The sequence below is a fragment of the Physeter macrocephalus genome, chromosome 1, assembly GCF_002837175.3.
Source record: "Physeter macrocephalus isolate SW-GA chromosome 1, ASM283717v5, whole genome shotgun sequence".
NCBI classification, from domain to species: Eukaryota; Metazoa; Chordata; class Mammalia; order Artiodactyla; family Physeteridae; genus Physeter; species Physeter macrocephalus.
Window position 1 is genome coordinate 106,394,631 of NC_041214.2, and position 27,631 is coordinate 106,422,261.

At 38.6% G+C, this 27,631-nt stretch overlaps 1 long non-coding RNA gene and 1 pseudogene across 1 annotated transcript; one reads left to right on the forward strand and one right to left on the reverse strand.

Annotated features, from left to right (window-relative positions):
- The first annotated feature begins 110 nt into the window (after window positions 1-110).
- Window positions 111-26,760, forward strand: LOC129392219 (uncharacterized). Its single transcript, XR_008617711.1, has 2 exons — window positions 111-220; window positions 26,441-26,760. It is a non-coding gene; the product is annotated as an uncharacterized lncRNA (long non-coding RNA).
- Window positions 9,354-9,774, reverse strand: LOC102992606 (phosphatidylinositol N-acetylglucosaminyltransferase subunit P-like; annotated as a pseudogene).
- Window positions 26,761-27,631: the final 871 nt, after the last annotated feature.

Below are 27,631 nucleotides of genomic sequence, written 5' to 3' on the forward strand. Positions count from 1 at the left end.
CTGCGAGGTCTGCCCCACTTCTGTTAACTTTTGGAGAAGCGCCGCGTGGGCGCGGCTGCCACCTAGCGCCTGCGCAGTGGTCGCTCGCAGGGTCCTCCCACCGCGCAGGCTCGGCGGGTCCGTCCGCCGTAGGAGGAGTACGACCCTGCTTCGGTACCCGAGGGAGGAGGAAAGCAGGGCGGAAGGACATGTACAGTGTGTTTTGCTGAACAATTTGAGAGTGAGTTGTGGACGTCATAACCCTTCACCCTTAAATGTTACCAATATTTGACCTGCGCGGAAGACCATTTCATTTAATTCAGCCTAATATCGCAGTACTGTCCCCTAAGAATAAGGGATTCTCCTACATCAAGGTTTATCAACTGTGGCGCTGTTGATTTTGGCGTGAAGTCTCTTTGTAGTGAGGGGAGTGGGGCTGTCGTGGGCATTGCACAGTGTTCAGTAGCACTCCTGGCCTTCACACGCTGCTGGATGCCAGTAGCACCCGGCCCTCCTCTCCCCTCCCCAACTTGTGACAACCCAAAATGTTTTCAGACATTATCACGTGGGTGTGGGGAGGGCGGGGCAGGGCAAAATCGCCCCAACTGCGGACTACTGGCCTATAGGATCACATTGCTGTGTCTTTAGGAAATGTATCCCTAGGCTTTTCAGAGCTGGGGAGGCGGAATGCACTAAACGTTGTTACATTACTCTAAGTTAATATACAGTCCATATTAGAATTTCCTTCATTGTCCCCCCACGCCACCCCAAATCCTTGCTTACCCTGTTGTTGTCTGTACAATAAAAATCCAGGATATAACAAGGATCATGTATCGATTTTAGTCATCAAGTCTCTTGAGCTTCCTTCAGTTTAGACTACTTCCTCAGCCTTCTTTGCTGATTGTTTTTTTTTCTGGCATTGACTTTTTTGGGAAAGTTCAGACCAGTAGTTTAACAGAATATCCTTCAATTTGGATGCTCAAATTGGTCCTCGTTGAAAGACTGACGTTGAATTTTTTGGCTTTTCTGGCTGGAATTCCACTTAGGTGATGTTATATCCGATGTTTTCTGTTTCACAGACCTATTTAGCTGTTATAACAACATTTAATTTTCAAAAGCCCATTTATTTCGCAGTGATTTGAGATACCACTTTTATCACATACATAAATTTCCACATTGTACGTGGCTCTACATCTATATTTACTATTTTTTTCTATTGATCTGATTGTCTACTCAAGTGCTAATATTTTACTGTTTTAATTATAGAAACTGTATAATATGTTCCAATATCTGGTAGAGCTAGGCCTGCCTTATTGCTGTTTTCTTATTTTAATTTCCTGTTTTGGGGGGAAATAATCTTGCTTATTTATTTTTTCCATGTAAACTACAGAAACTAGCTGCGTAAAAAATACTTTGAAAATTGGCATTAATTTATGATTTTGCATTATTCAATTGAGGAGCAAGGTTTATTTTTCCTTTTATTCAAGTCACAGTTTTCTATCTTTCAAGAAAGCTTTAAGTTTTTCTCATATAGGTTTTGCACAGTTCCTATAACATTTACTCCTAGGATATTTTTTCATTTTTGTTGGCAATGTAAATGGGGTCATCTCTTCTATTTTCCCCTATAATTGCTTATTGCTTAAACATATGAAGACATCGATTTCTACATGTAATTTTGTATCTCGCTCTCATATTGAATTTCCTATTGCTTCTAGTTTTGCATTGATTCTATTGGCATCTCTATTTATGCTTTTATATAATTACAGTGATTATTCATTTTAAAGCTCAAATTGCCCATCTTTGGCTTCTGTGTTCATTTGATAACTGTAAATGTCTTGATAGCTTCCTTGCTTTTGGATACTTTAAGAGTCCCAGTCTCGTGTTGGAACGGTCTCATTTACTGCTCCAGACCTAGAATCAGCCATTTCTCAAAGGAGACTTCATTGCTTTCAGTGAAAATGGTATTTGGTGACCACAGTCTGTGCACGTAGGATGTTCATGGCTAAAAGGCTTGTTGTTACTTCTCAGACATTTTAATACAAGATCTAGGAAATATGTGGTTTTTCAAAGAAAAATAAATCATAAATTTGTGCTGATACTCCAATTCTAATGAAAGGTTATAGAATTTTTTACTTATTTAATTTTATATTGAATCTCTTTTCTGCTGAAAAGCATGGTTCCTAATAATGTTAACATAATTGCTTATTTACTTTTTCCCATAATATATGTTAGTTTCAAAATAACAGAACCAGTCTTATAATGAATTATAAAAGTGCTAAATGCAGTTTGATATAGCTAGGTTTATTTGTTTCAGGTTGTTTTCAAATCTAGGTTGCTTAATTAAAAAGAAAATTAAGTCCAAAGTGGGGAGAAAAAAAAAAGCAAGTCTTAAATATTTCTAACTTTTTGAGTATAATGTGTAACTCATTTTCTCTCATTTTTATTGATACAAATATTTAAATCTATGAATCTTTTTCTAAACACTCTTTAACAGTATCCTGTAAACTCTGATGTCATGTTTTCATTATTTTTTTCTAGAAAATTTCATTATCAGTTGTTATTTTTTCCTTGAGTCAAGCGAAGTTTAATAGAAAAATTTTAAATTTCACAGTGGGAAGATTTTCTTATGTTTTGATTGTTATGGATTCATACTTTTATCATCTTGTTGATAGAGAATATTATTTGTACTTTATGTAATTTATTGAAGTATAGATGTGTCCGTAATTATGGAGTCAATTATTATAAATATTTTTTGGTACCATTTTTGGTCTTGGACCAAGGGAAGTATACTCAAGTCTGCTATTATGTATTTCTAGTCTCTTTGAGTCTCTTGTAGTTTCTGCTAAATGAAAGAAGCTACTGTGTTATTTGCTGCATATCTTTCATAAATATTTTATTTTCACTGTGAATTGTAGCATTTAGCATTTGTAAAGTGCTCTTTGACTTGGTAATAGCTTTGGGTCTAAATTCTACTTAGTTGGATTTCAAAATCTCAATTCTTTGTATTTGTGTTTTCTTGGTATACCTTTGTGCATCCTTTCATTGTTAGCATTTCTGAATTGTTTTAGGTGTGTCTTTGTCTTTTATGTGCAGCAAAGAGTTGGGTTTTGCTTTGGAATCAACTGTTTTGTCCTTTTAATAGGGGGGTTAAACCCTCTGTTGGTAGATACGTTTGTATTCAGTAGCTCATCTTTATTATATGTAAGATGTAGCATATAATATTTGATGATGATAAGTGCTATTGAGGAAGATAAAGGAGGGGGAGGAGAGTAGGAAATGCTAAGGGGGAGTTTTCTATTTTAAGTAGGTGGTCAGGGAGACACCCAGGGAAAAAGTGACTTTCGCACAAACTCTTGAAGTAGGTGAAGGAAAGAGTCGTTTGGATAAGTGGGCTAAGACTTACCCTGACTGAGAGAACAGCAAGGCCCGGAGGCACAATATTACTTGGTGTGTTTTCAGAGAACAGCAGGGAGGCTGGTGTGACTGGAGCGCGGTGTGCAGGAGAATAGTAGGAGACAGGCCAGAGGGGATAAAGTCGAGGGTTTCAGATAGGGCCCTCAGTCTCAGGGAGGGAAAAGACTATCCCTTGACGAGGAATTTTAGTGCCAGATGTTGAAATAATATTACTTCTGCCATTCCACAGTCATAAATTAATAATTCTGTGGGAATGCATTAGTAACTCTGGGAATTCCAGCCTAGGTGGGAGAAAGAAGCCAGTCTTATGGGTTTTTTATTTTGGGGTGCAACTCAAATTATGCATGAAATAGTTTAATCTCTGCTGATTTTGAAGGTTGGATTATGAAACACCTTCCAATGCAGTGGAAATGATCCTTGAATATATTCCTCAAATCTCTGATGTTCCAGTTTCTACTTTATATTCTAACCCCAAACTCATCAGATGTCGCTTCACAACTGCAGCTTTTTGCTGTTTAGCTGAAGGCGTGAATTTACAGGGGAATAACTTTATTGAAACATAGCAATGAAATGTATCTTGACTAATAAATGTTTAAAAAGCAGAAAAACATTAAAATTCTATACAGAGACGCTTGACCAAAGGCCAGCACACAGCAGTTTTTTGAATTCTTTTAAAAAGTATTCAGCTTAAAACAGTTTGTTCTTTTTATAAAGAAATATGTTGTTTTAACAGAAAACTGTATGACAGAGAAGGTAGAATGAAATGGGTGTATCTATGAGGGAAGGGTTAAGGGTGAATTAAGTCTGTAATCCAGGAAAACAATGTTTAAGATTCCAGTGGATGGGAACAGAGAAGGGACAAACTTTCAATACATGCAGGATTACTTCTTCCTTGTCTTTTTGTGTTTCATTTTGCTGCACTTTAATTTTCTCTTTCCTCTTTTTTTTTCTTCCTTCACCTTTTTTTTTTTCCTTAAGCTAAACTGTCAGTGAAATGCTGTCTGAATAAGTCACAACTCATAGAAAACTGAACAGTGCATTGTAAAATAGGACACAAAACAAAAGACTTCATCTGAGAGCTGAGATCATCGTGCTGGGGTACACAGACCCAGTGCAGCAATTCAACAGTGTTTCTTAGAGCCTGAGACAGTTTCCACAATTCTTGGTGTGCTATTGCCCCCTGCTGTTCATGTGGAAACACTGACAACAGAAATAGGTTTTCAAAACGTTCCATGTTTTAGTCTAATGTTAGCGTGCTATCAGAGAAAGTTAGACGAAGCAGTTCAAATATTTAAAACAATAATTTAAGGAATTGTTTTCTAAAAAGCTGAATATCAGAGAAATCCCAAAGCATCTTCCCTACTCCCCAATATATCAAAAAGAAATGTATGATTCTGTTATTTGGCTAATGAATCTAGTTTCCTTTTTAAGTTTCTGAAGAGAGCAAAGCACAAGGCAATTAAGGTAGCTCAGAGAAAAAGTGGTGAAGAAAGCAGGGAAAATGGAGGGCAAAATGTGCAAAAGGAGGGGGTAATGAATAATTTACGTACAACGAGGGTAAAGCAGTTCAGTCCTGAACAGATCATTCGCATTCCTCTGAGGGTGGAAGCTGTTTCGTCTCCACAGAAGAGCGTGGATGGGTCATTTGCGAGCCTTCAGGTCTTCTGCCTCCTTGTTCTTGGGTTTGGTCATGAAAACTTCTCAGAACCATTATGATGTGAATTGGGCCGCCTGAAGTAGAGCAGAAGCATATAATCCTTGGGGTTAATTTCCTGATTTACTCTGCAATTTCTAAAGAGGTCTGGGCTGTCTACTGGATGGAAGTCAGCCCATGTGCAAATATGTGTGTTTGAGCATAGGAGTTTCATGTTATTTTTTCCAGGTTTCATAACTCTAGCAACCATGGGCTGCTAGTTCCTGCATGCCAGTTCTTCCAGTGGGATTAGGTAATTAGGTTCCAGGATCCCCTCTCACTCAGTAAAAGCAATTTAAAAACTAGGGGCCTTGTTTCAGCATTTTGTTTTTGCTTAGACTCTTTCTCCATGAGGAACATGACTAGAGAAGAATCTTTTAATATTTAGAAAATCACATGCATATTTATATACAAAATTACATCCTGTTATGATAAACCTAGAAATCCAGCCTGAACTACTGTTGAAAGATTTAGTTTTGGCTGTAAATACCACTAAGAATGTCATTTCTAACTTCTGAAGTCCCCACCTCAAAGGCACAAATGGTGAATTCTGAGATAAAAATTTGAGAAAACATTTATATCATTTATTTCAGATAACAATAAGCTGATTCCATAATACTTGAGGTAGTTACATTCACAGTGTTGGTTTTAGTGCTTATAGAATTTTGTTTCTCCTGTGTGGTATTTTACTGTTTACTTACTCACTTAAATGTGTATTTTCCACTATGGCAGATGTTAAAGATATGGTGAAAAATATGATAGACTCTGCCTTTAAGCTTTTTATAGTAGTTTAGCAAAATGTAGAACAACAGTATGATAATCACATAAGAAGAAGCCAAGAGTAGAAAAATAATTTCCCATTCCTTTTCACTTTATCATTTTATTCCCTTTCATTCCGTTCCATGTCATTCCATTTCATCTCTTTACTATTTTATTTTATTTGTATTCATTTTGTTTAAATTACAAATCAGGAAAGCTGACTATCCTTTTTATTTATCTTTGCACAATCCCTAGTACTCCAGCACTTTATACAAAGTTTGCATATATTTGTAATAAATATCTGCTGAATGAAATATGAGCACTTACTAGTTGCCTTAGTACTATGCTGTGCCTATGTAAACTAGATGCACATTTGATTTCAACAGAGGAAAAGAGTGAAATTAGGGGGAATTTATATAGACCTAGATGGAAGTATTAGAAATATTTTTTTGTATTCAAACTCTAAGGGGTAATGAGAAACTTTTTAAATGAGAAAAACTAGAACACAAAAGTTCCACCATGTAAGTACTTGAATCTTTTTTTTTTAAACATCTTTATTGGAGTATAATTGCTTTACAATGGTGTGTTAGTTTCTGCTTTATAACAAAGTGAATCAGCTATACATATACATATGTTCCCATATCTCTTCCCTGTTGCATCTCCCTCCCTACCACCCTCCCTATCCCACCCCTCTAGGTGGTCACAAAGCACTGAGCTGATCTCCCTGTGCTATGTGGCTGCTTCCCACTAGCTATCTATTTTACATTTGGTAGTGTATATATGTCCATGCCACTCTCTCACTTCGTCCCAGCTTACCCTTCCCCTCCCCGTGTCCTCAAGTCCATTCTCTACGTCTGCATCTTTATTCCTGTCCTGCCCCTAGGTTCTTCACAACCTTTTTTTTTTTTAATTCCATATATATGTGTGAGCATACGGTATTTGTTTTTCTCTTTCTGACTTACTTCACTCTGTATGACAGACTCTAGGTCACTACAAATAACTCAATTTCATTTCTTCTTATGGCTGGGTAATATTCCATTGTATAGATGTGCCACATCTTCTTTATCCATTCATCTGTCGATGGACACTTAGATTGCTTCCATGTCCTGGCTATTGTAAATAGAGCTGCAATGAACATTGTGGTACATGACTGTTTTTGAATTATAGTTTTCTCAGGTTATATGCCAGTAGTGGGATTGCTGGGTAGTATGATAGTTCTATTTTTAGTTTTTTAAGGAACATCCCTACTGTTCTCCATAGTGGCCGTATTAATTTACGTTCCCACCAACAGTGCAAGAGGGTTCCCTTTTCTCCACACCCTCTCCAGCATTTATTGTTTGTAGATTTTTTTGATGATGGCCATTCTGACTGGTGTGAGGTGATACCTCATTGTAGTTTTCATTTGCATTTCTCTAATGATTAGTGATGTTGAGCATCCTTTCATTTAATCCTTTGTCAGTTGCTTCCTTTGCAAATATTTTCTCCCATTCTGAGGATTGTCTTTTCATCTTGTTTTCGTCTTTTCCTTTGCTGAGCAAAAGCTTTTAAGTTTCATTAGGTCCCTTTTGTTTATTTTTGTTTTTATTTCCATTTCTCTAGGAGGTGGGTCAAAAAGGATCTTTCTGTGATGTATGTCATGGAGTGTTCTGCCTATGTTTTCCTCTAAGAGTTTTATAGTGTCTGGCCTTCCATTTAGGTCTTTAACCCATTTTGAGTTTATTTTTGTATATGGTGTTAGGGAGTGTTCTAATTTCATTTTTTTCCATGGAGCTGTCCAGTTTTCCCAGCACCACTTACTGAAGAGGCTGTCTTTTCTCCATTGTATATTCTTGCCTCCTTTATCAAAAATAAGGTGACCATATGTGCATGGGTTTATCTCTGGGCTTTCTATTCTGCTCCACTGATCTCCCACGTTCCCTTGAATAGAAAAAGGTGCTAAATGTCTCTTCATAGCCTATGTGGCCATAGTTGTCCCACCTACAGTTTTAAAAACAGACTGAACTTGATCTTCTGAAATCCTTCCTTGAACCGCAGCTCATTCTGTTAAAGAAGTCCTGGGAGAGCGGTCCTCCTGGTATTGTCGATAGTCCCTAGGAGGCGAGGATGGTAGTTGGAATGAAGGCAGCTGGGAGGGGTCCTCAGCAAACGGAGGACTGTTGGGAAGCTGGGCAGAGGCAAATCTGGTCAACGAGATACCAGCTCCTTCGAGGAGAGCTAGCAGAATGCCACTTATCGCGGCTGACCCAGCCATAGCCACTGGTCCATTTCTTGCTGCCAGGATGGCTCCTGTTAAGGCACCACTCGGGATGCAGTTCCAGGGCTCTTCTTTCCCTCTGACTTGAACCATACTGCAGTCAATCGTGGAAAACAGACCTCCCCAACTGCAAAGCTACCTCCCAACTGCAGAGCCCTGGTTCTAATAGATGTCAGAGTCCCTCATAATCTGTGGTTTACTCCCACCCGAGAACTACGCAAACCTTTGCTTGAAAGATCCCACCACCTATGGCTCCCATCTTAAAGACCCCATCACAGCGTCCACATCACGCCAGGGGCAAGGCTTGTGCTGTGTACTCCTCCATCGTGACTCCGCCGCTCCTGAATCTCTTTTGAATGCTTATCGTAAGTTGCCAAAACATATGAATTTTCAACATTTCTGCCTGTGCAATTCTTATCAGATCTGAATACATGCAACCTATTGAAGATGTGGTAGAAACCTGAAGATAGGTAGCGAGCAATGATGATGCCTGTTTTTCAAAAGCAAGCTGAAACTTATTTTCTTTTTGAATCAAGAACTAACTTATCAGTGTTTCACTGTACAAATTTTACAGCATATTGGAACATGCATTTTGCCACCTTAATGGTGTAACCCAAATTGTCTGCTCCTATTTAATTGTTCTACTGAAATTGTATTGAATGCCAATATCTAAGAAAACTGTCAGCATAAAGGTTCCAGAATTTCATTGGGTTACTGAGAAGTGGATCTTCTCTGCAATACTATGTTATACTATAGAGTATTCTATATATGTAGTTTTCATATATAGTATCTATATGTAGTTGTACTATGAAGTTATCTATATCTATATAGTAATGCAGTATTCCATTAATGTCTAATATTTGAGAACATTTACAACATATATATATTTTCTTCTCGGTATGCGGGCCTCTCACTGTTGTGGCCTCTCCCGTTGTGGAGCACAGGCTCTGGACGCGCAGGCTCAGCAGCCATGGCTCACGGGCCCAGCTGCTCCGCAGCATGTGGGATCTTCCCGGACCGGGGCATGAACCCGTGTCCCCTGCATCGGCAGGCGGACTCTCAACCACTGCGCCACCAGGGAAGCCCGAGAACATTTACAGTATTAATGGAACTTAATCTAAGAGACGTTCAACTTACTTTTTTTTTCTTTTTACATTTAAATACTGGATATTAATAACAAAGATAGTCAAAATAATTATGATCAATATTATTATGTCAAAAATAATAAATGCTTGGTGTTAGTCTACATACAGTTCAGTTTTTGGTGTAAAGTTCTTTGGTTGCAAGAAGGAATATTTAGTTTACTTCACTAATAGAAGTATCTTCTAATGCTAGATGGCCTCTTGGTATTTCTTTTGCTGTTGATTTTTAGCTTCGTTATCTGTGATTACGTGAATGGAGTTGAGTGGGGAGGTACTCATCATGTTTATTCCAAATAAGACTATGTAACGGATTGCTATAGTAATAATGAAGTAGACAGGCAATGCAACTGCCTGATATTTTTGAGGCCAATAGGTTAAGCCTAAGGCGTTCAACCAAGATTCAGGAATAAAAGGCCACATGAGATATAGTGTGCACCAAAATTGGGAGCTTAACAGCAAAGAAAGCCATAGATCGCTCTTTCTGGAAATGGCAAGGGTGACTTTTCCACCATTTTTTCTGTGGCTGTAGACAATCTTGGGCCCGTCTTGCTGACAGCTCGGCCTCCTGAGTGCCGAGTGCCCTGCAGGAGGAGAAATTCAGGGAAAGGCCAGGTAGCGAGGGTGTCACCCGCTGGGGTGTAGGCGCACCGCCTTCGTAACGGGCCGGAGGGTTTAAGCTGTAGAGTAGGTTTATGTTCTTCTTTCTTTCCCGTCTCAAGTCCCATGGACTCCGCCTGGAAAGTTTGGAACTGTTTTCTGGTAAGTGGTCGTGTGGAAATTAGTATGGAAGAAGCTCACAGGGTTCAACAAATAGTTGACAGGAACTGTATTTTAAATAGCGTAAAGACTTCTTTTAATTTTAGTATTTTGTGACTCTTCTTCACATCAGGCATTGCCTAAAAGCATGTGGTTGAGAGTCCCCCTGCCAATGCAGGGGACACGGGTTCGTGCCCCGGTCCGGGAAGATCCCACATGCCGTGGAGCGGCTGGGTCCGTGAGCCATGGCCGCTGAGCCTGCGCGTGCAGAGCCTGTGCTCCGCAACGGGGGAGGCCACAACAGTGAGAGGCCCGCGTACGGCAAAAAAAAAAAAAAAAAAAAGCGCCAGCTTCTGAGTTTCATATGTGCGGTGGCTTCGTGTTAGTCAGTCGTCACAAGGCATTTTATAAGTGCTTCATTGCATATAGTGCTGGGCTAGGTGCTGATGAGGGAGAACAGCACAGACTGTGTTCCATCCTCGAGTTATTTATAATAGAATGTGAGAGGAATAAAAAGAAGTCCGAAAGCACAGAATTAGAAGAAAAAGTAAGGTAGATAGCATCTTGCTTCTATTTCAGTGAAGTGTCTTTGGGGAGGCTTGGTTAGTGTAGGGTGGAGTGGTTAAAACTGTTGAAGGTACAGACCTTCTCAAATTATCCACCTAAGAAGTTGGAATTCATGAATATAGATCCCCTCTGTACAGGAAGCAATCTGCCTGTCTCTGTCCCTGTCTCTGTTTTGCTTTGAAACCCAGATCTCTGTCTGGATGGCTGAAAACAGTGGAAATTATTAGAGCTCCTCATAATTGATCACTCTTGCCAAAGCCATATTGATAGATATGGTTGGGATTTAGGAAAAAAACAATAGCCCACATGACTTGGAAAATAAAAATAAATGTGCTGCTGAGATGCTGAAAATATATCATTAAATAGCCTAAGAGATATAGGAAATAATTTATGTATGTTTTAGGCTGGTCAGTATGAGGTTTGTATTTTAAATGGTCTCTTCTCTCAATTCAAATTGCCTTAGGCTTCTGGCTTTTTAAAAATATTTTGTATTCATGAACACTTCTTTTATAATTGATGGGGATGTTTGCTTATGGCCCAACTCTAATTTGTAAGCTGTAAAGTTCATTTATTTATTCATTCCACATCTATTATGTATTTACTGTGTGCCAGATATGATGATAGTGATTGGTCTTTACGTTAATTTTAAAGCATACTTAAAATTTTGTGAGCTCTATTTACCTAAATTCCAAGAAATCATGTTCAGAGAACAAATCAAGGCAAGAGCAAGTGGGTCTGTTACATTTTGTCTTGATCTCTATTGTAGCAGTTATCACACTTTCCTTTTTTACATAAATTTTACCTGCTGCAATGAGAGCAGAGCATGGTCTGGATTTGATCATCACTGTGTTCTCAGCATCTGACACAAAACTTGAAACATAATAGAGACCCAACAAGGGAGGTTTGGATGAATTTAAAGCACCACATACACAAACATAACATTGTTCTTTCTGAAGACATTTTTATTTTCACTGGGTGTCAAGGCCGTTTCACACTCTGGAATATCTTCCTCTAAGAAGAGGCAAAATCTTTTCGTAAAACCCTTGTTATCTAAATATCTTTTTTCCAGAATTAGACTGAATATTGATCTGAAGCACTTTAACTTGCCTTTGAATTTTATCTGAAGCACTAAGATTCCCTCTTAGTGGAATCTGATTAAAATCATTTTTGTTATAATTAAGGTCTTCAGGTTCCAAGTGAGTATTTGCTTGACATTTATGAGAACAATTACTTTATATTAATCTTAATAATATTTTTCAATTTGCCTGGTAGGTAAAAATCAGGCTTTAGAGAAGCACTTCTTATTTGGGAGATGCTGATGACGAGCTTTCTGAGGAACCCTTCTCGGTCATCTAGCATTTGTTGCTTTCTATGTTTTCAGTGGGTTTATGTCCACCTAAATACCTTTCATAAGTGCTTGGAGTATGAAACAGTACAGAAAGGAGACAACAATCATATGCAGCCAGAGGATTATGTAATTCATATGAAATTCTTGATGATTCCCATTTAGGGTGGGAGTTAATGGTAGTACTTCGGAGTGAAATTCCCTGATGCTACATTTATTAGATCTCATACGGGACTGATGGGCTTGTCACTTACCATTGAGTAAATTGTGCACTGTACAAAGAAACTGATCTAAGGTGCACACTGTTTATATCATAGACTTATCAATTTGAATATTTATTGAGACAATTTTATGGCAGAGGGCAGTAAAGTTTCTTGTTCAAATAAAATTAGTATATTATGATATATTTTCTGGCAAATGGAAGTAAAATGTCTTGAGGAAGAGGTACCTTGTTTTTTTTGTTTGCACAAATGCTCTGTATGGGCTAGTGGGGGCCTGAACTTGGACAAGTTACATAACTCCTTTGGCCTTCAAGTGAAGATATTAATTCCTACCTCACTAAATTGGTTGACAGTGTTAGACATGTCTGGCATATGGTCAGCATTCAAGAAGTGCTTTTGAATGAATATGAAAGCACTGAGCTTAATGTATGTGGTAAAGGTTTGATAAGTTGCAGCTCACTTTTGCCTTGAATAAGGGGAATTTTAGAGGGATTAAGTATATGTGTAAATATATGTATTTGAACCTTTGAACTTAAGTGTTTCACATTTTACACTTATTCCTATGTGGTATTACCTTGGATATCCCTACTGAGATGTTTGGGGTCCTTCTTTATTTTCCTGAGGGGTATGCATCCAGCATAAAGAAAATTATGATAATGTGACCCATTGAAAGGAAAATAGTGTCTTGTAGTTGAGTTTCTTTTGGAATCCAAAAATACTGGAATCCTAGGTTTAGAAGGGTCTGTTTGAATTTCCCTTGATTTATCAAATATGTATTCGTCAGTTATTAATGGGAGTATCCATGCTATGCACTAGGGCTGTAAAGATAACTAAGATACTATTATTGTCAAGTAGTTGCAAGTCTTTGCATGAACATTTCCAGGGACGATTCACAATTACTAACTTGATTTTTAGGAATTTCTTTTATGACAATTCAAAATTTGTCTTCCTGTAACTTTCATTTATTGGTGTTAGCTTTACTCTTTGGGGCACGAAAAATAAGTCTGATTCTGTGATAGAAAGGTCTTTCTTACTTATTAAGGTAATTAAGGCTTTTAAGAAACTTCTGTTCTTCAAGTTAAACATCACTGTATAAATCTGCTGTTTCTCAAGCCTCTTCTCCCTCTTGCTTCCATTAGTGCCTTCCAGGTCCTCTATTTACTTCTAAAGGTGTGGTAGCCACTGGGTATTCAGGGCTCCAGATGTATACCGACCACTGCAGGATACAGTAGTATGATCACTTCCTGCATCCCCGATTCTGTCCCTCAAATCTGAGTGCTCATTGTGTACTGTATTAAAAAGTATTGTATTTATTTTGCACAAGTTACCATGTAAAGTATTTTTGGGCAAAGGATAAGTGACCTCCTTGATTTCTTGAGGAGCTGTTCATATACATGTGTTAGTATCTGACATTCCAAATGGGAACTATTGAGGCTACCTCGCTAGAGTTCTGGGTTATTGAATTACGATTTGGAAGTTATTTTTGGTCCAGTTGGTTAAAGCCACTGTAATTCATACATTTTCTGACAGCTAAGAGGTGACTGACTAGCAGAGGAAGGACTTCTATAGTTTTGCACAATCCATTTCTATAAATTATTATCTCACTTAAACTTTTTTTTTTTTTTTTTTTTTTTTTTTTTTTGTGGTACGCGGGCCTCTCACTGCTGTGGCCTCTCCCGTTTGCGGAGCCCAGGCTCCGGACGCGCAGACTCAGCGACCATGGCTCACGGGCCTGGCCGCTCGGCGGCATGTGGGATCTTCCCGGACCGGGGCACGAACCCGTGTCCCCTGCATCGGCAGGTGGACTCCCAACCACTGCGCCACCAGGGAAGCCCTTTTTTTTCTTTTTGATGAACAAAGAATATGACAGGGAAAGAATTGTTCTACTTATAACTCTAAGCACTTACTAAAAAAGCTGAATATCTTAACATTTTTATTTAAGTTAACAAATGTGTGGAACTCTCTTTATACCAGGTGTACTCTGATTCAGTGTTTGGGACAAGTAGCCCTGCCTAGCAGAGTGCTGGAAGATGCCAGTTATAACTCAGCCACAATTTATAGGTGTGTGCACTGCTTTGCTTTGTTCCTTTTAGTAGAAGGAAAGGACAAAGAGAGATGCAGTAATTAATTGGAAGGTGGGAACAGGCGGGGAGTGTTTGGCAGTAGTGTGGGTTAGAATTAGATGGGTAGTGTGTTAGTTTCTTAGGGCTGCCATGACAAATTACCACAAACTTTGTGGCTTAAAACAACAGAAATTTGTTCTCTCTTAGGAGGTCAGAAGTCCAAAATCAAAGTGTTGGCAAGGCCATGCTCCCTCTGAAGGCTCCACGGAAGAATCATTCCTTGCTTCCTCCCAGCTTTGGTGGCTCCTGGCCAATCCTTGGCATTCCTTGGCATGTAGATGTATCACTTCAGTCTGTCTATGTTTTCATATGGCTTTCTTTCCTGTGTCTCCTCTTGTCTCTTTGTCCAGATCTCTCTCTTCTTTTTCTTATAAAGGCACACTGGTCATTGCATTAGGGCCCAGCCTAATCCAGCAGAACCTCATCTTAACTTGATTACATGTAAAGATGCTATTTCCAAATAAAGTCATATTTATAGGTACTGGGGGTTTGGATTTGAACATATCTTTCTGGGGAACACAATTTAACCAACAACAGGTGAGACGGCACTAAATCATGGAACACTTTAAGTGACAGGTAGAATAGTTAGGGTTTTATTTATAAGCCAGTGGAATCACTGGAAAATTTAAACAAGGGTACTGATAAGATGCTTATTACAGGAAGGTCTGGCAGCAAGCATTATGCTTCAGTATACTGAACTGAAGATGAAGTTTAGAGGCTAGGATATTAATTAGGTGTATGTTGCAATGTTCCAGGAATAACATGAACGAAAGTTTATAAAGATGGGGAAGAGTGTATTTTCCAAAGGTGGCTCCAACAGTGTCTCTTATACCACTTGCTCTTCTGCAACGAGACCTCCTTACACCTTCATCAATAGTTGGTGTCTGTTTCTCTATCCATGAACTTGGGCAGAGCCAGTGACTGCTTTGACCAATAGAATAGGGTGAAAGTGACACCACCACACCAGTTATATGCAAAGACTTTTCTTGGCCCAGCAGCTTTAACTCCCTTACCTCTTGGAAGATAGCCATGATGTAGGAGGTGTGACTCCCCTGAGACCACTGTGCTGTGGTGTGTCTCAGTTTGGTGTTTCCAAGCCATATGGAGAGGCCCTAGAGGTACGGCCAGGGCTGGGATGAGGCAAGTGGGTTTTCTAGGGTGCAAAATTTAAGGAGACACTCGCTCTCAGGTGTACTTGCACAATACTGAGAGTGAGCACCTCCTTAAATTTTGCACTCTGGGAGATGCACCCTTAAGAAGGCACTCATTCTCAGGGGTCAGTAAGTACTGGGGCAGCACTTGGGAATTAGTGCCTCCTTAAATTTTGTGGCCAAGACACCTCTTCTTGCCTTACCCTAGTCCTTGCCCTTCCTGGAGGATGACATAGCAAATGGAGAGAGAGAGGAGAGAGAGAGGGGAGAGGGGAGAGAGAGAGAGGGGAGAGAGAGAGAGAGAGAGGAGAGAGAGAGGAGAGAAGAATGGGCCGGTAAGGAGCTTGAGAGGGAGAGAGAGAAAGAATAAAGCAAGAGTGGTGCAGGACATTTAAGTGAGGAAACCATCTTGAATATTGATCTTCTGGCCTTAGCTACCAGCTGGATCAGGTAGATGAGATGAACCACTCAGCTGAGTCCTCCTGAATTCCTGATCCACAAAATCGTGAGTTTTTTATACAGCAATATATTACCCAAAGCACTCTTGCCAATTTTATGTGGGACTGAGAGTTGACTGAGAAATACCAGGTAGCTGTATATTTACTCAGTTCTGATGGAGCAAAATATGTTTGATTGCTACTTAGGGAGAAGGGATGAAGAAGGTGACGTAGAGGGATTATAGTCACTGGCAGCGTAGGAAATAGAATTTAAAGCTTTGCTTCTTCAACGCTCTGCTTAAACTACATAGCCATACAACTTTTAATGTTTGAAGTTGGCCAGAACAAAAAGATATACACACTCACAGTTTGAGTCTTTATAGAAACAAAGTCTGTTTTGATCTGACATGTAGAAGGTTGTGAAATTCTCATTTTTAAAGCAGGTGGTCTGAATTCTGATGCTAAATGAATACAATTGTCCTTGGATCTCATTAGCCCTCATATGGGATGGAGGGAACTCTGTATGGTTATTTCTTGTTGGCTTTGTCTGAACAAATCAAGCTTTGAAATGAAAGGTTTAGTTTTTACAAAGGCTGAATTTACTAATTTTTTTTGAGTACCTCTGTTTCATGGTAATTTACACATTCTTTCAAATGGTTGTTGGCACATTTATTTATTTTCCTTTGAAGTATTTTCTAATTACTTGTAAACAAGGCTGAGAGAAAAAGCAAATTTGGAAAAAAAATTAAGAAAGGGACTGTTTGGCAGAGGAATTGTATTACACATAAAATTAAATATGATGGATATATATATATTTTTAATATTTTATTTTATTTATTTATTTTTGGCTGTGTTGGGTTGTTGGGTCTTTGTTGCTGCGCGCGGCTTTCTCTAGTTGCAGCGAGCAGTGTCTACTCTGTTGCGGTCCGCGGGCTTCTCATTGCGGTGGCTCCTCTTGTTGCAGAGCATGGGCTCTAGGGTGCGCGGGCTTCAGTAGTTGTGGCACATGGGCTCAGTAGTTGTGGCTCACGGGCTCAGTAGCTGTGGCTCGCGGGCTCTAGAGTGCAGGCTCAGTAGTTGTGGCACACGGGCTTAGTGGCTCCGCGGCATGTGGGATCTTCCTGGACCAGGGACTGAACCCGTGTCCCCTGCCTTGGAAGGCGGACTCTTAACGACTGGGCCACCAGGGAAGTCCCTGATGGATATTTTTATAATCCTTCAGTTCATTTTATAGGTTTCTATGCTTGCTCCTGCAAGTGGGCAGTGAGTAAAGATTTCCTGACCCATTATTCATTTCAACAAGGTGTTAGACATTTTTATGACCTCCTAGAGTACTTATAATCTGTACTACACAATTTAGTACCTAATTATATTCTGTGTTGTATTGTTCATTATTATATCATTGTACGATTATTGTTCCCTCAAGTAGATTATATGATCTTAAAAGGCAGGGACCATATCTTATACTGCTGTATTTGTATTACATCTAGTATAGTGCTGGGCATGGTATCCACTTGGGAAAATTTAATTGATAGAAGTATATTAAGTAATTTTAGTCCCTCAAAGCTCAGTGAATGTGTCTATGGAGCATTTGTCATGGCTCTGGACTTAAGGGCACCGAGATAGGCAAGTTACTTTTCCTTTTCCCAGGGAATTTGTCGTCAAGTGGAAGTACCAAGGTGAAGGATTGCTTTGACTGATGAAGTGACTTCTCCTTTTTTCCTTTAGTGTCAGACCAGGGCAGTTGAAAAGCAGAGAGGCATGGGCCATTGTGCTACCATTATCATTTTGATATAGATGATGGTTGACATTTTTTCCTCTTCATTTCTTCAGTTGGACAAGCCAGCTAATGGTGTCTGACCTGGAGAGGGATGGGTATCTTTTTTGGCTGAGCAGCTAAGCTAAGTGGGTTGGCAGCCTTTACCTTTCTCTTGTTTTGAGTGAGAATGCTGTTTCTCAGGGCATTAGATCTACATTATTTTTTTTTATTGTGGTAAAATGTAGGTAACCCCAAATTTACCATGTTAATCATTCTTTTTAAAAATTTTTATTGAAACATAGTTGATTTACAATGTGTTAGTTTCAGGTGAATAACAAAGTGATTCAGTTTATATATATATGTATATATATATATACACATATATATGTATAAATGTATCCTTTTTTAGATTCTTTTCCATTATAGGTTATTATAAGATATTGAGTATAGTTCACTATACTTCAAGGTAGGTCCTTGTTGATTATCTGTTTTATATATAGTAGTGTGTATATTTTAATCCCAAACTCCTAATTTATCCCTCCCCAGTCTTTCCCTTCGGTAACCATAAATTTGCTTTCTATGTCTGTGAGTCTATTTCTGTTTTATAAATAAGTTCATTTGTATCATTTTTTTTTTAGATTCCACTTGTAAGTGGTATCATACGATATTTGCCTTTCTCTGTAGGGCTTACTTCATTTAGTATGATAATCTCTAGGTCCATCCTTGACATTTTTTCCTCTTCATTTCTTCAGTTGGACAAGCCAGCTAATGGTGTCTGACCTGGAGAGGGATGGGTATCTTTTTTGGCTGAGCAGCTAAGCTAAGTGGGTTGGCAGCCTTTACCTTTCTCTTGTTTTGAGTGAGAATGCTGTTTCTCAGGGCATTAGATCTACATTATTTTTTTTTATTGTGGTAAAATGTAGGTAACCCCAAATTTACCATGTTAATCATTCTTTTTAAAAATTTTTATTGAAACATAGTTGATTTACAATGTGTTAGTTTCAGGTGAATAACAAAGTGATTCAGTTTATATATATATGTATATATATATACACATATATATGTATAAATGTATCCTTTTTTAGATTCTTTTCCATTATAGGTTATTATAAGATATTGAGTATAGTTCACTATACTTCAAGGTAGGTCCTTGTTGATTATCTGTTTTATATATAGTAGTGTGTATATTTTAATCCCAAACTCCTAATTTATCCCTCCCCAGTCTTTCCCTTCGGTAACCATAAATTTGCTTTCTATGTCTGTGAGTCTATTTCTGTTTTATAAATAAGTTCATTTGTATCATTTTTTTTTTAGATTCCACTTGTAAGTGGTATCATACGATATTTGCCTTTCTCTGTAGGGCTTACTTCATTTAGTATGATAATCTCTAGGTCCATCCATATTGCTGCAAATGGCATTATTTCATTCTTTTTTATGGCTGAGTAATACTCATTTTAAACATTTTAACCATTCTTAAGTAGACAGTTAAGTAGCATTTAATATATTCATATTGTTGTGCAGCCATCACCAATATCTATCTCCAGAAGTTTATCATCTAAAATTGAAACTCTGTACCCATTCAACAGTTACTGCCCATTTCCTTTCCCCAAGCCCCTGGCAACTACCATTCTACTTTCTGTCTCTATGAATTTGATAACTAGGTACCTCTTACAGGTGGAGTCATAATGTTATTTGTCCTTTTGTGTTTGGCTTATTTCACTTAACCATAACATCTTTAAGGTTCATCCATATTGTAGCATGAATCAGAATTCCATTCCTTTTTAGGGTTGAATAGTATTCTGTTGTATGTATATATAACATTTGTTTGTCCATTCATCCATTGGTGGACATTTGGGTTGCTTCCACCTTCTGGCTAGTGTGAATAATGCTCCTATGAACATGGGTATACAAATATAGATCACATTATTATGAGCACCAATACTGATTTAATGCTCATGGTGAGCAAAATATCCTTATCACCCATTAAACTATCTGGAAGAATCAACATGTCTCTGGAATTTCATAACTTGAATTCAGAGACTTAAGTACTCATAGGAAAATGTGGCCTGACAGTATTTTTTAGATTAGGACTGTGACCAGTACTTGCATTCAGTGAGTATGTCTTGTTTATTCATCCTTCAAAATGCTTTTTATCTCCATCTTTCTACTTGTCACTGCTCCAAGGTATGTCCTCATTGCCATGCAGCAGGAGTACTGCAGTCACATCCTAACCAGTTTGTCTAACTTTTCTCCCCTTTCCAGTTTTTCTTATAAAGTACTGCTTTGGTCATTTTACTTTACTGAACAAAAACTTTCAGTCCCCGTCATTATACAGGACAAAGCTCAAACTTGTTTGAAGGACTTTTGTAACCTGCTACCAGCTTACCTTTCAAGTCTTACTTCTATTTCGTTATACAAACTCTACTCAGAGTCAAAATTGTCTTCTCATTCCCCCCTGGACAAATCATCATTATTTTGACTTTTGCTGTTCATTCCACCATGTAGAACCTTTTTCATGCTGCCTTCAAGCGTTAAGTCAAACCTCAGTGTCGCTGCTAAATCTTTTTAAAATAACCACATTTGAAAATGATTGCTTGCTCTTTTGAATATTTGTACACTCACCATAAGATTAATCATATTAATGTTTTTGTGATAGCTAACATATTTGGAGTTCTCCGGCTTGGCCTAAGGGCTTTAGTTGCATTATTTCATTTCAACTTCATAGCAACATGTGAAGTATATACTATTATTATCCATTACGCAGATGATAAACTTGAGGCTTTGAGACACTAACTTGTCCCAAATCACACATATAGTAAGTGGCAAATCTAGGGCTTGATCACAGGTTTTCTGCTGCTAAAGCATCATTTTAAATGTACTATCTTAATTAGATTATAGACCTGTAGGTGAATAGGGTATTTGCTGTTAATGGTGTCTTCCTTAGGGACTGCCTGTGGGGGTCAAAGTCAAAAAAAGACTGCCCATTGAATGGAAACTTTTTTTTCTTTTTAACTAGCTCACTGTGGATGAGCTTAGCATGATATTTCAACTGGCTATTTTCTACTGTTTCTTTAAGACCAGGAAGGCTTCCTGACTGCTCACATCTGATTAGGTATCCTTCTGAGGCACTGCCTCAGAGTACATGCAACACTGACTGTATTTATCTGCTACATGTTTGTCTTCTCAACAGCATCTTTGCTTGAATTCCTAGTACCTAGTACAATATCCAGCACATATGCGCAGTAAATGCTTATTAAATGAATTAACTGCATATGTGACCATGATCCATACAAAGAGTTGGTTTCTAAATGTGTTGCTGTTATAGAGTTGAGTAATACCTAAGTCCAATGAAGTTGAACAGGGTGTATCCTCAAGGAGGTATAATGGGAATATAAATGAAAACTGTAATTTATTTAATTGTACTGCAACTTACATTACCTGGTATAATGGTATTTGTGGTCACTTTTAACAAAAGCTGATTGATTGGAAGGAGTTGACATCTATATTAAAAGAAAAGAGATCCTGCGTTTTACAGGCATGGATGTATTTGATCTGTAGGTAATTTGGGAGCAGATAAAGTTTAATGTTTTGTATAATATTCTTTAAAATTAGCCAGTTATTTCTGGATAGATGCTGTACACATAACCTTCTGATTAATAATTGGATTTCTCAAATACCTTGATACTCAAAAACCAAATCCATAGAGAATAGATATTAATATTTTGGTCACTGGAAAAAAGTATATTCCCCACAAAAATAGCAGATGATTCTTTATATTTAATTATTTATGAGTCTGCTAACGGTATCTTAAAAAAATTGAAGCAGAAAAGCATAAGACGTTAGACAATGGTGATGTTACTAAAAAAATTTCTCCAGAGTTCTTGCCTGAGAAGCCAACAAAACTCTTCATTTCTCTTTACAGATAGGTACAGCGGCATCTGGCACAATGCTTTGCACACAGTAGACCTGCAACAAATACTTTTTAATTTTGTCAGTTCAGTAGACTACAGTAATCTAAAGCAACATTTGTCTATCATTTTTCCTTCATGACATACATGATAGATGTTGCTTCAGCCTTCTAATGCATCTCTATATGTCTACTGAAGGTTGTTTCATGGATACCAGCTGTAACTGCACTTTCTCTCTTGTGAAGCATATGGAATGTGCATGAGAATACATTATTGTAGAGGTAATAACAATAATAGTGATGATGATGATGATACAAGTAGAATATTTCAAGCATCAGTCTGATCACTGTTTTGTTTATAACCTTGCAATAGCTTCTCGTTGCCCAGTGTCAGCCTCTAAACTTTTGTTTGGGACACAGGGCTTAGCATAGTGGTAGTATCAGCTGCAGCTGGGTGCTTGTGCCCCTGTAGGATGCAGATTCACTTTGGCAAAGGCCACCAGGCCCCAACCACATTCCAGACCGTAGAACTATCTGAAAAATAACTGAAGAGAAGCAGGAATAACAACTTGGTATTCAGTGTGAGCTCAGCTTGTTTCCTAGTCAGACAGCGGGTATATATAGATTCTTGGGTGCTCAGGGATTGTGAACTACTCTTGGGAAATCTCAAAGAGGCAATGTGATATGAAGCAGCTTCCACCTCGGGACCTTACTGAAGGTTTGCTAAAAATGGAACGACAGAAATACTTTGTCGTGCTGTGAGGTTAGAGGGACCTCACAACAAGGATAGAGTTATCTGACTTTGATGGGTTTTTGAGTACCACACTGCCACTTCCCAGTCCTTTGGCAACTTAATTCTGAGAAAAACTCAGCTTTTCTATGTAACAGAATTTTAATTTTCATTGGATTTGAGGCATTAAACATTTTTTTTGTCCCTTATAAACTAGTTTATGGTACTTCCTGAAGGATTCCCAAGGCAATTTAGAGCAATTGAGTCATTGATGGACTATCCTTTAATATCCTAAGGCTAAAGTAGTAAATAATTAATTGATTTTTTCTTTTTGTATTCACATTATGGTATAATGGAAAGAGAGACTAGTTTCAAATCCTGGTTCTACAATTTACATGCTGTAGGACATTGGGCAATGCAGTTCATTCGTTCATTTATTTATATAGCAGATTATGGATTTCTTACTTTGTGCCAGACACAGTATTAAAGCTCTGAGGAGAGAAGTCAAATAGAAATGATCTCTGTATTTACAGAGATTTTTTTAGTCTACTGGGGGAGACTGGCAAGTAAACCAGCGATTTCATGAGTGTACCATGGAAGTATGTAGAATTATAGTGTTGTGTGGAACTGAAACCAAGGCGGGTGTGAACTGAGAATGGCGGAGGGCTTTAGGGAAGGCTTCTCAGGGAAAGCCATACTTAAGCTGAGTCTTAAAGCCAAGTACAATTTAGTTGACTACAGATATAGAGAGAACATTCTAGCAGCCTGAGCAAAGCTAACAGGGAAGCACGAAATAAGAAATATTTACAGATCAGTATTAACTGTTCAATATTACTGATATGCAAGTTTCATCTTGAGGAGACAAAGGAGATAAATTTAGACAAATGTTTACATTTCCTTTTCTCTAAAATGAAAATAACTATGTCTACCTCATGGATTTGTTGTAAGCACTCAGTAAAACAGCGTATGTAGAGTACCTAGCACGTAGGTGCTCAAAAATCTTAGCTCCTTTTTTCTCCACCATATACCCTCCCCTGCCCTTCCTCACTTATGATGTTGCTAAGTGGAAAAAAGACCCTAATGATGGTTAGGTTATCAGTTTGGAAATTATGGCCGCGTTTAGGAAAGTGGAGGAAGAGTCAAGAGCTTTAGAACTCTGTTCTTTTTCTGACCTGGACTGCAGAATGTTGAATCGAATGGGGGCAGTCCTTGGCAGCAACAGTACTTTATTCTGACACTGCACAGTTTCCTGTGTCATCACAATTGGTGTGTGAGGAGGGCACTGGTTCCTAAAGGGCACTGTATTCTTGGTCTGTTTGATTTGCTGAGTTCAGCGCTGAGCACAGGTCACGTGCACTGGAGTGCCTGGAAAAAACCTGGGAATGATGTTGTTGCATATGTTCTCTTTTCTTTCACTATTTTGAAGTCTCTGAATTTGGATGTGTTGCAGGGAGCTCAGTTTTTAAGTATGCATTTTTTTCTGAGTAACAGGTCCATAATTTCTGTGATCCAGTAAATATTAAGGATCACTGCTTTTGAGGATTTTTGGTCTACAGTTTGATCTTTCTTTCAAGGAGCTTTGCCTCAAGTACTGGGTTGGATTCTGATAAGAGTTACCTAGTCTGGAGAGATTTTATTCATTCTGCCATTTATTGTTAATAAGAAATTGATGTTTATACTCAAATGTAGTTTTCCCAAATGTTTGTCATTTGCAAATATCTTTCATGATTTTTGTCATACCCAGATACCTTCTGTTCTATATATTTACTCAATATTTTCTTTAAATTTCCAGCCTTTAAAAAACTTACATGAATTTAACCTTATTCTAAGCAATAATACTTGTGAATTCATGGACTTGGTATGCTAGTTACAACTTTTCAATACATATTCAGACAAGTGTTAAAATAAAAAATGATCTAATCTACCATCTAATACAGGAATCAACAAACACAGTCAAGTCTATTCATTTATGAATCATCTGTGGCTGCTTTTGACCTATAACAGCGGAGCAGTTGAGACAGAGACAGAATGGCCCACAATGACTAGCATATTTATCATTTAGCTCTTTAAGAAAAACTTTGCCAACGTCTGACCTAAAATTGTCTGCATACCATCAATACAACACATAGCACACTCTGTAAAACATTACTGTAGTGCAGTTTTGCCGAGAGAGTGTGCGTTAAATCTTTAATCACATTTTTTTTTCCAGAACCAGCAAATACTTTACCTTTTTATTCTGGAACTGAAATATTTAATTATAAATGACTTATGTTCTGAGACTCTTGGTGACAAGTCTGTTTGAGACCCAAAGGAAAACATAGACATTAAGGATAATTTGTATATTTTTAAAAGGGAATATTTGCCTATAAAAATACCTAATGGTACAAAAATGCATAAAGTGAGAAGTAAAAATTTCCCTGTAGGGCTTTCCTGGTGGTGCAGTGGTTGAGAGTCCGCCTGCCAGTGCAGGGGACGCCGGTTCGTGCCCCGGTCCGGGAGGCTCCCGCGTGCCGCGGAGCAGCTGGGCCCATGAGCCATGGCCGCTGAGCCTGTGCGTCCGGGGCCTGTGCTCCGCAACGGGAGAGGCCGCAGCGGTGAGAGGCCCGCGTACCGCAAAAAAAAAAAAAAAAATTTCCCTGCAAGGAAACTCTAATCTTACCCACTAAAAACAACATTCCTTATATTTCCTCCTAGTCATTTTCTTTTTTTTTTTTTCCTGTATGTCCCCTGCATGGGCAGGCGGAGTCTCAACCACTGCGCCACCAGGGAAGCCCATCTCCTAGTCATTTTCTGTGCATATTCAAGATTAAAGACTTTTTCTTTCTTTAAAATATAGCTTCTTTTTTTAAATGAAAAAATAGGATATCAATATTGCAACCTTTTTATAACTTAGATATATTTCTGTTTAGAAATTTAAGTAATATGGCTAAAATTATAAATTGTTTAATATTACTTCAGAGTGGGGCTTCTCTGGTGGCGCAGTGGTTGAGAATCCGCCTGCTGATGCAGGGGACACGGGTTCGTGCCCCGGTCCGGGAAGATCCCACATGCCGCGGAGCGGTTGGGCCCGTGAGCCATGGCCGCTGAGCCTGTGCTTCGCAACGGGAGAGGCCACAACAGTGAGAGGCCCGCGTACCGCCAAAAAAACAAAAAAATATTACTTCAGAGTGTTTCTTAAGAGCTTTGTTGATATATAATTTACGTATTGTGAAATTCACTCATTTTAAGTGCACCATTCAATGATTTTTAATAAATTTGCAGAGTTGTGTAGCCATCAGCACAGTCCAATTTTAGAACATTTTCATCATCCCCAAAAGATTCCTCATGCCCATTTGCAGTCAGTCTGTTCCTACCCCCAGCCCCAGGCAACCACTAATCTACTTTCTGTTTGTATAGATATGTCTTTTCTGGACATTTTACATAAATGGAATCATATATTACATGATCTTTTGTGTCTGGCTTCTTTCACTTAGCATTTCAAAGTGATTTTAAGGTAAAAGATGAAGGAAGTGTTCAAATAGCCCCAGGAATCTTCATTCTTTAGCATAGGATGCTTTAGCTACAGTCAGTATTTTGCTTTCTTTTCTTTGGAAATTAGTCTTTGAGACATGCAGTGATACAAGTACCAGGTAACTTCTGCAGTTCCTAAAATCCACAGCTTCCCAAACTTCTGTGTACACTTGGAACAGTGGTTATTTGTGCAGCACTCTGGAGTGAATAGAAGAGGCCACTCACTGCTGGTGGCAGCAGATCCTTGCCTGGCCACTTAGAGAGGAACAAGATCTTGGCACAGCTGTATCAAATGTACACCATCCCAGTGTGCTGTGCCAGGTGGGCCAGGAAGTTCTCCTGCAAGTCTTCCAGCTTTGATGAACAAAAACTTCCAAGTATTCTTATGAATGTGCTATGGTGGATCCAGCCCCAAGAACCCTTTTCTCAGCCTCGTTCCTATGCCCTTTCCTATGTAATGACGATGGCTTAAAGCTAGTTAACAGACAGTCAAAATCAGTGAGAAACTGATTTATTTTTCTCTGTCATATCAGCAGATATAGATTTACCTATTTCTTTTTAACAGAATTTCAGTGCTTTGATATCACACTCTATTTAATCAGTTTATTATTTAGTTTTTTCTCTTCTTTTTTATTATTGCAAGCAGTGGTAAATGTCACATTGTGATTTGCATATTTTTGCCTTCTCCTCAAGTGTCAGTTGGATAAATTTCTACAAGTGGACTCGCTGGATCACGGGCTGTGCACATGCCTGTGCCACATGCCGCGGGACAGCTAGGCCCGGGCGCCACAACTACTGAGCTCATGTGCCTCAACGAGAGAGCCCGCGTGCCGCAAACTACAGAGGCCACGCGCTCTGGAGCCTGCACGCCACAACTAGAGAGAGAAAAACCTGCACGTCACAACTAGAGAGAAGCCTGTGCACCGCAACGAAAGATGCCACAACTAAGACCCGACACAGCCAAAAAAATAAAGAAAATAGATATAGAAAATAAATAAATAAATAAATAACAAGTGGCCGCCTCCTGATCTCTGGAAATCTACTTTTGCACTATAATAAAATAATCCCAGGGTATAGTTTCAAGTTATAGGACAATGATACTCTGAGTTTCAAGGAGGGGAAAAAAAAAATAAAAAAGGATATTTCTAAGTGAGTGTAAAAACATTTCCAAAATTAAATAGTAATGCATTAAACTCTTCAAGTCACAGTGTACTGTGGGATCAGGAAGCAGTTGTGGGTCAACTTCAGTATTCTTGTATTTTCATCTCTGTTGGAATTTCTTGGCAGTGATTCCCACTTAAAGGTTTATAGTGAATATAATATACTATTTCTACTGATCAAAGAAAGTTACTTGGTGTCAGACAGCAACTTGGGAGCCAGAGTGTTTACTATTTCTTAATGAGCTCTGGCTCAAGGTTCTCATCTTTTTAAGAGGGAGGAATGTAACTCGGAATGCACAGAGTCAAACCATGAGCATTTTGGCAGATGTGGAGATGTAGCACAGCTGGAGAAGAACTCCCTTCTTTGAAATCTCATATCTTAAGTGCTACATCAATTTTTAAGCTTTTTCCACTGCCAGTTCAGATTTTAATATGAGCAGGAACTGGGGGATGTTTATTGATATAGTCAAGGAAACATCAGTATCTGTTCACGGGTTGCCCTCTTCTGTCTCTACAAATAATTTGTGAGGACAATGGGTGAGGGGCAATGAGGGAGGAGAATAAGGTGCTCTGTTGTTGCTGGATTGGCAGGAAGCGTGGCAACAAGGACAGCTGGGATAGTAATTTATCCTATGGCATGATCTTCACCTCCTGAATCAGAAGCCCTATGGTTAATCAGGGGGACACAAGGCACTGATAATTATTCTTTTAAAAATGCTTTTTA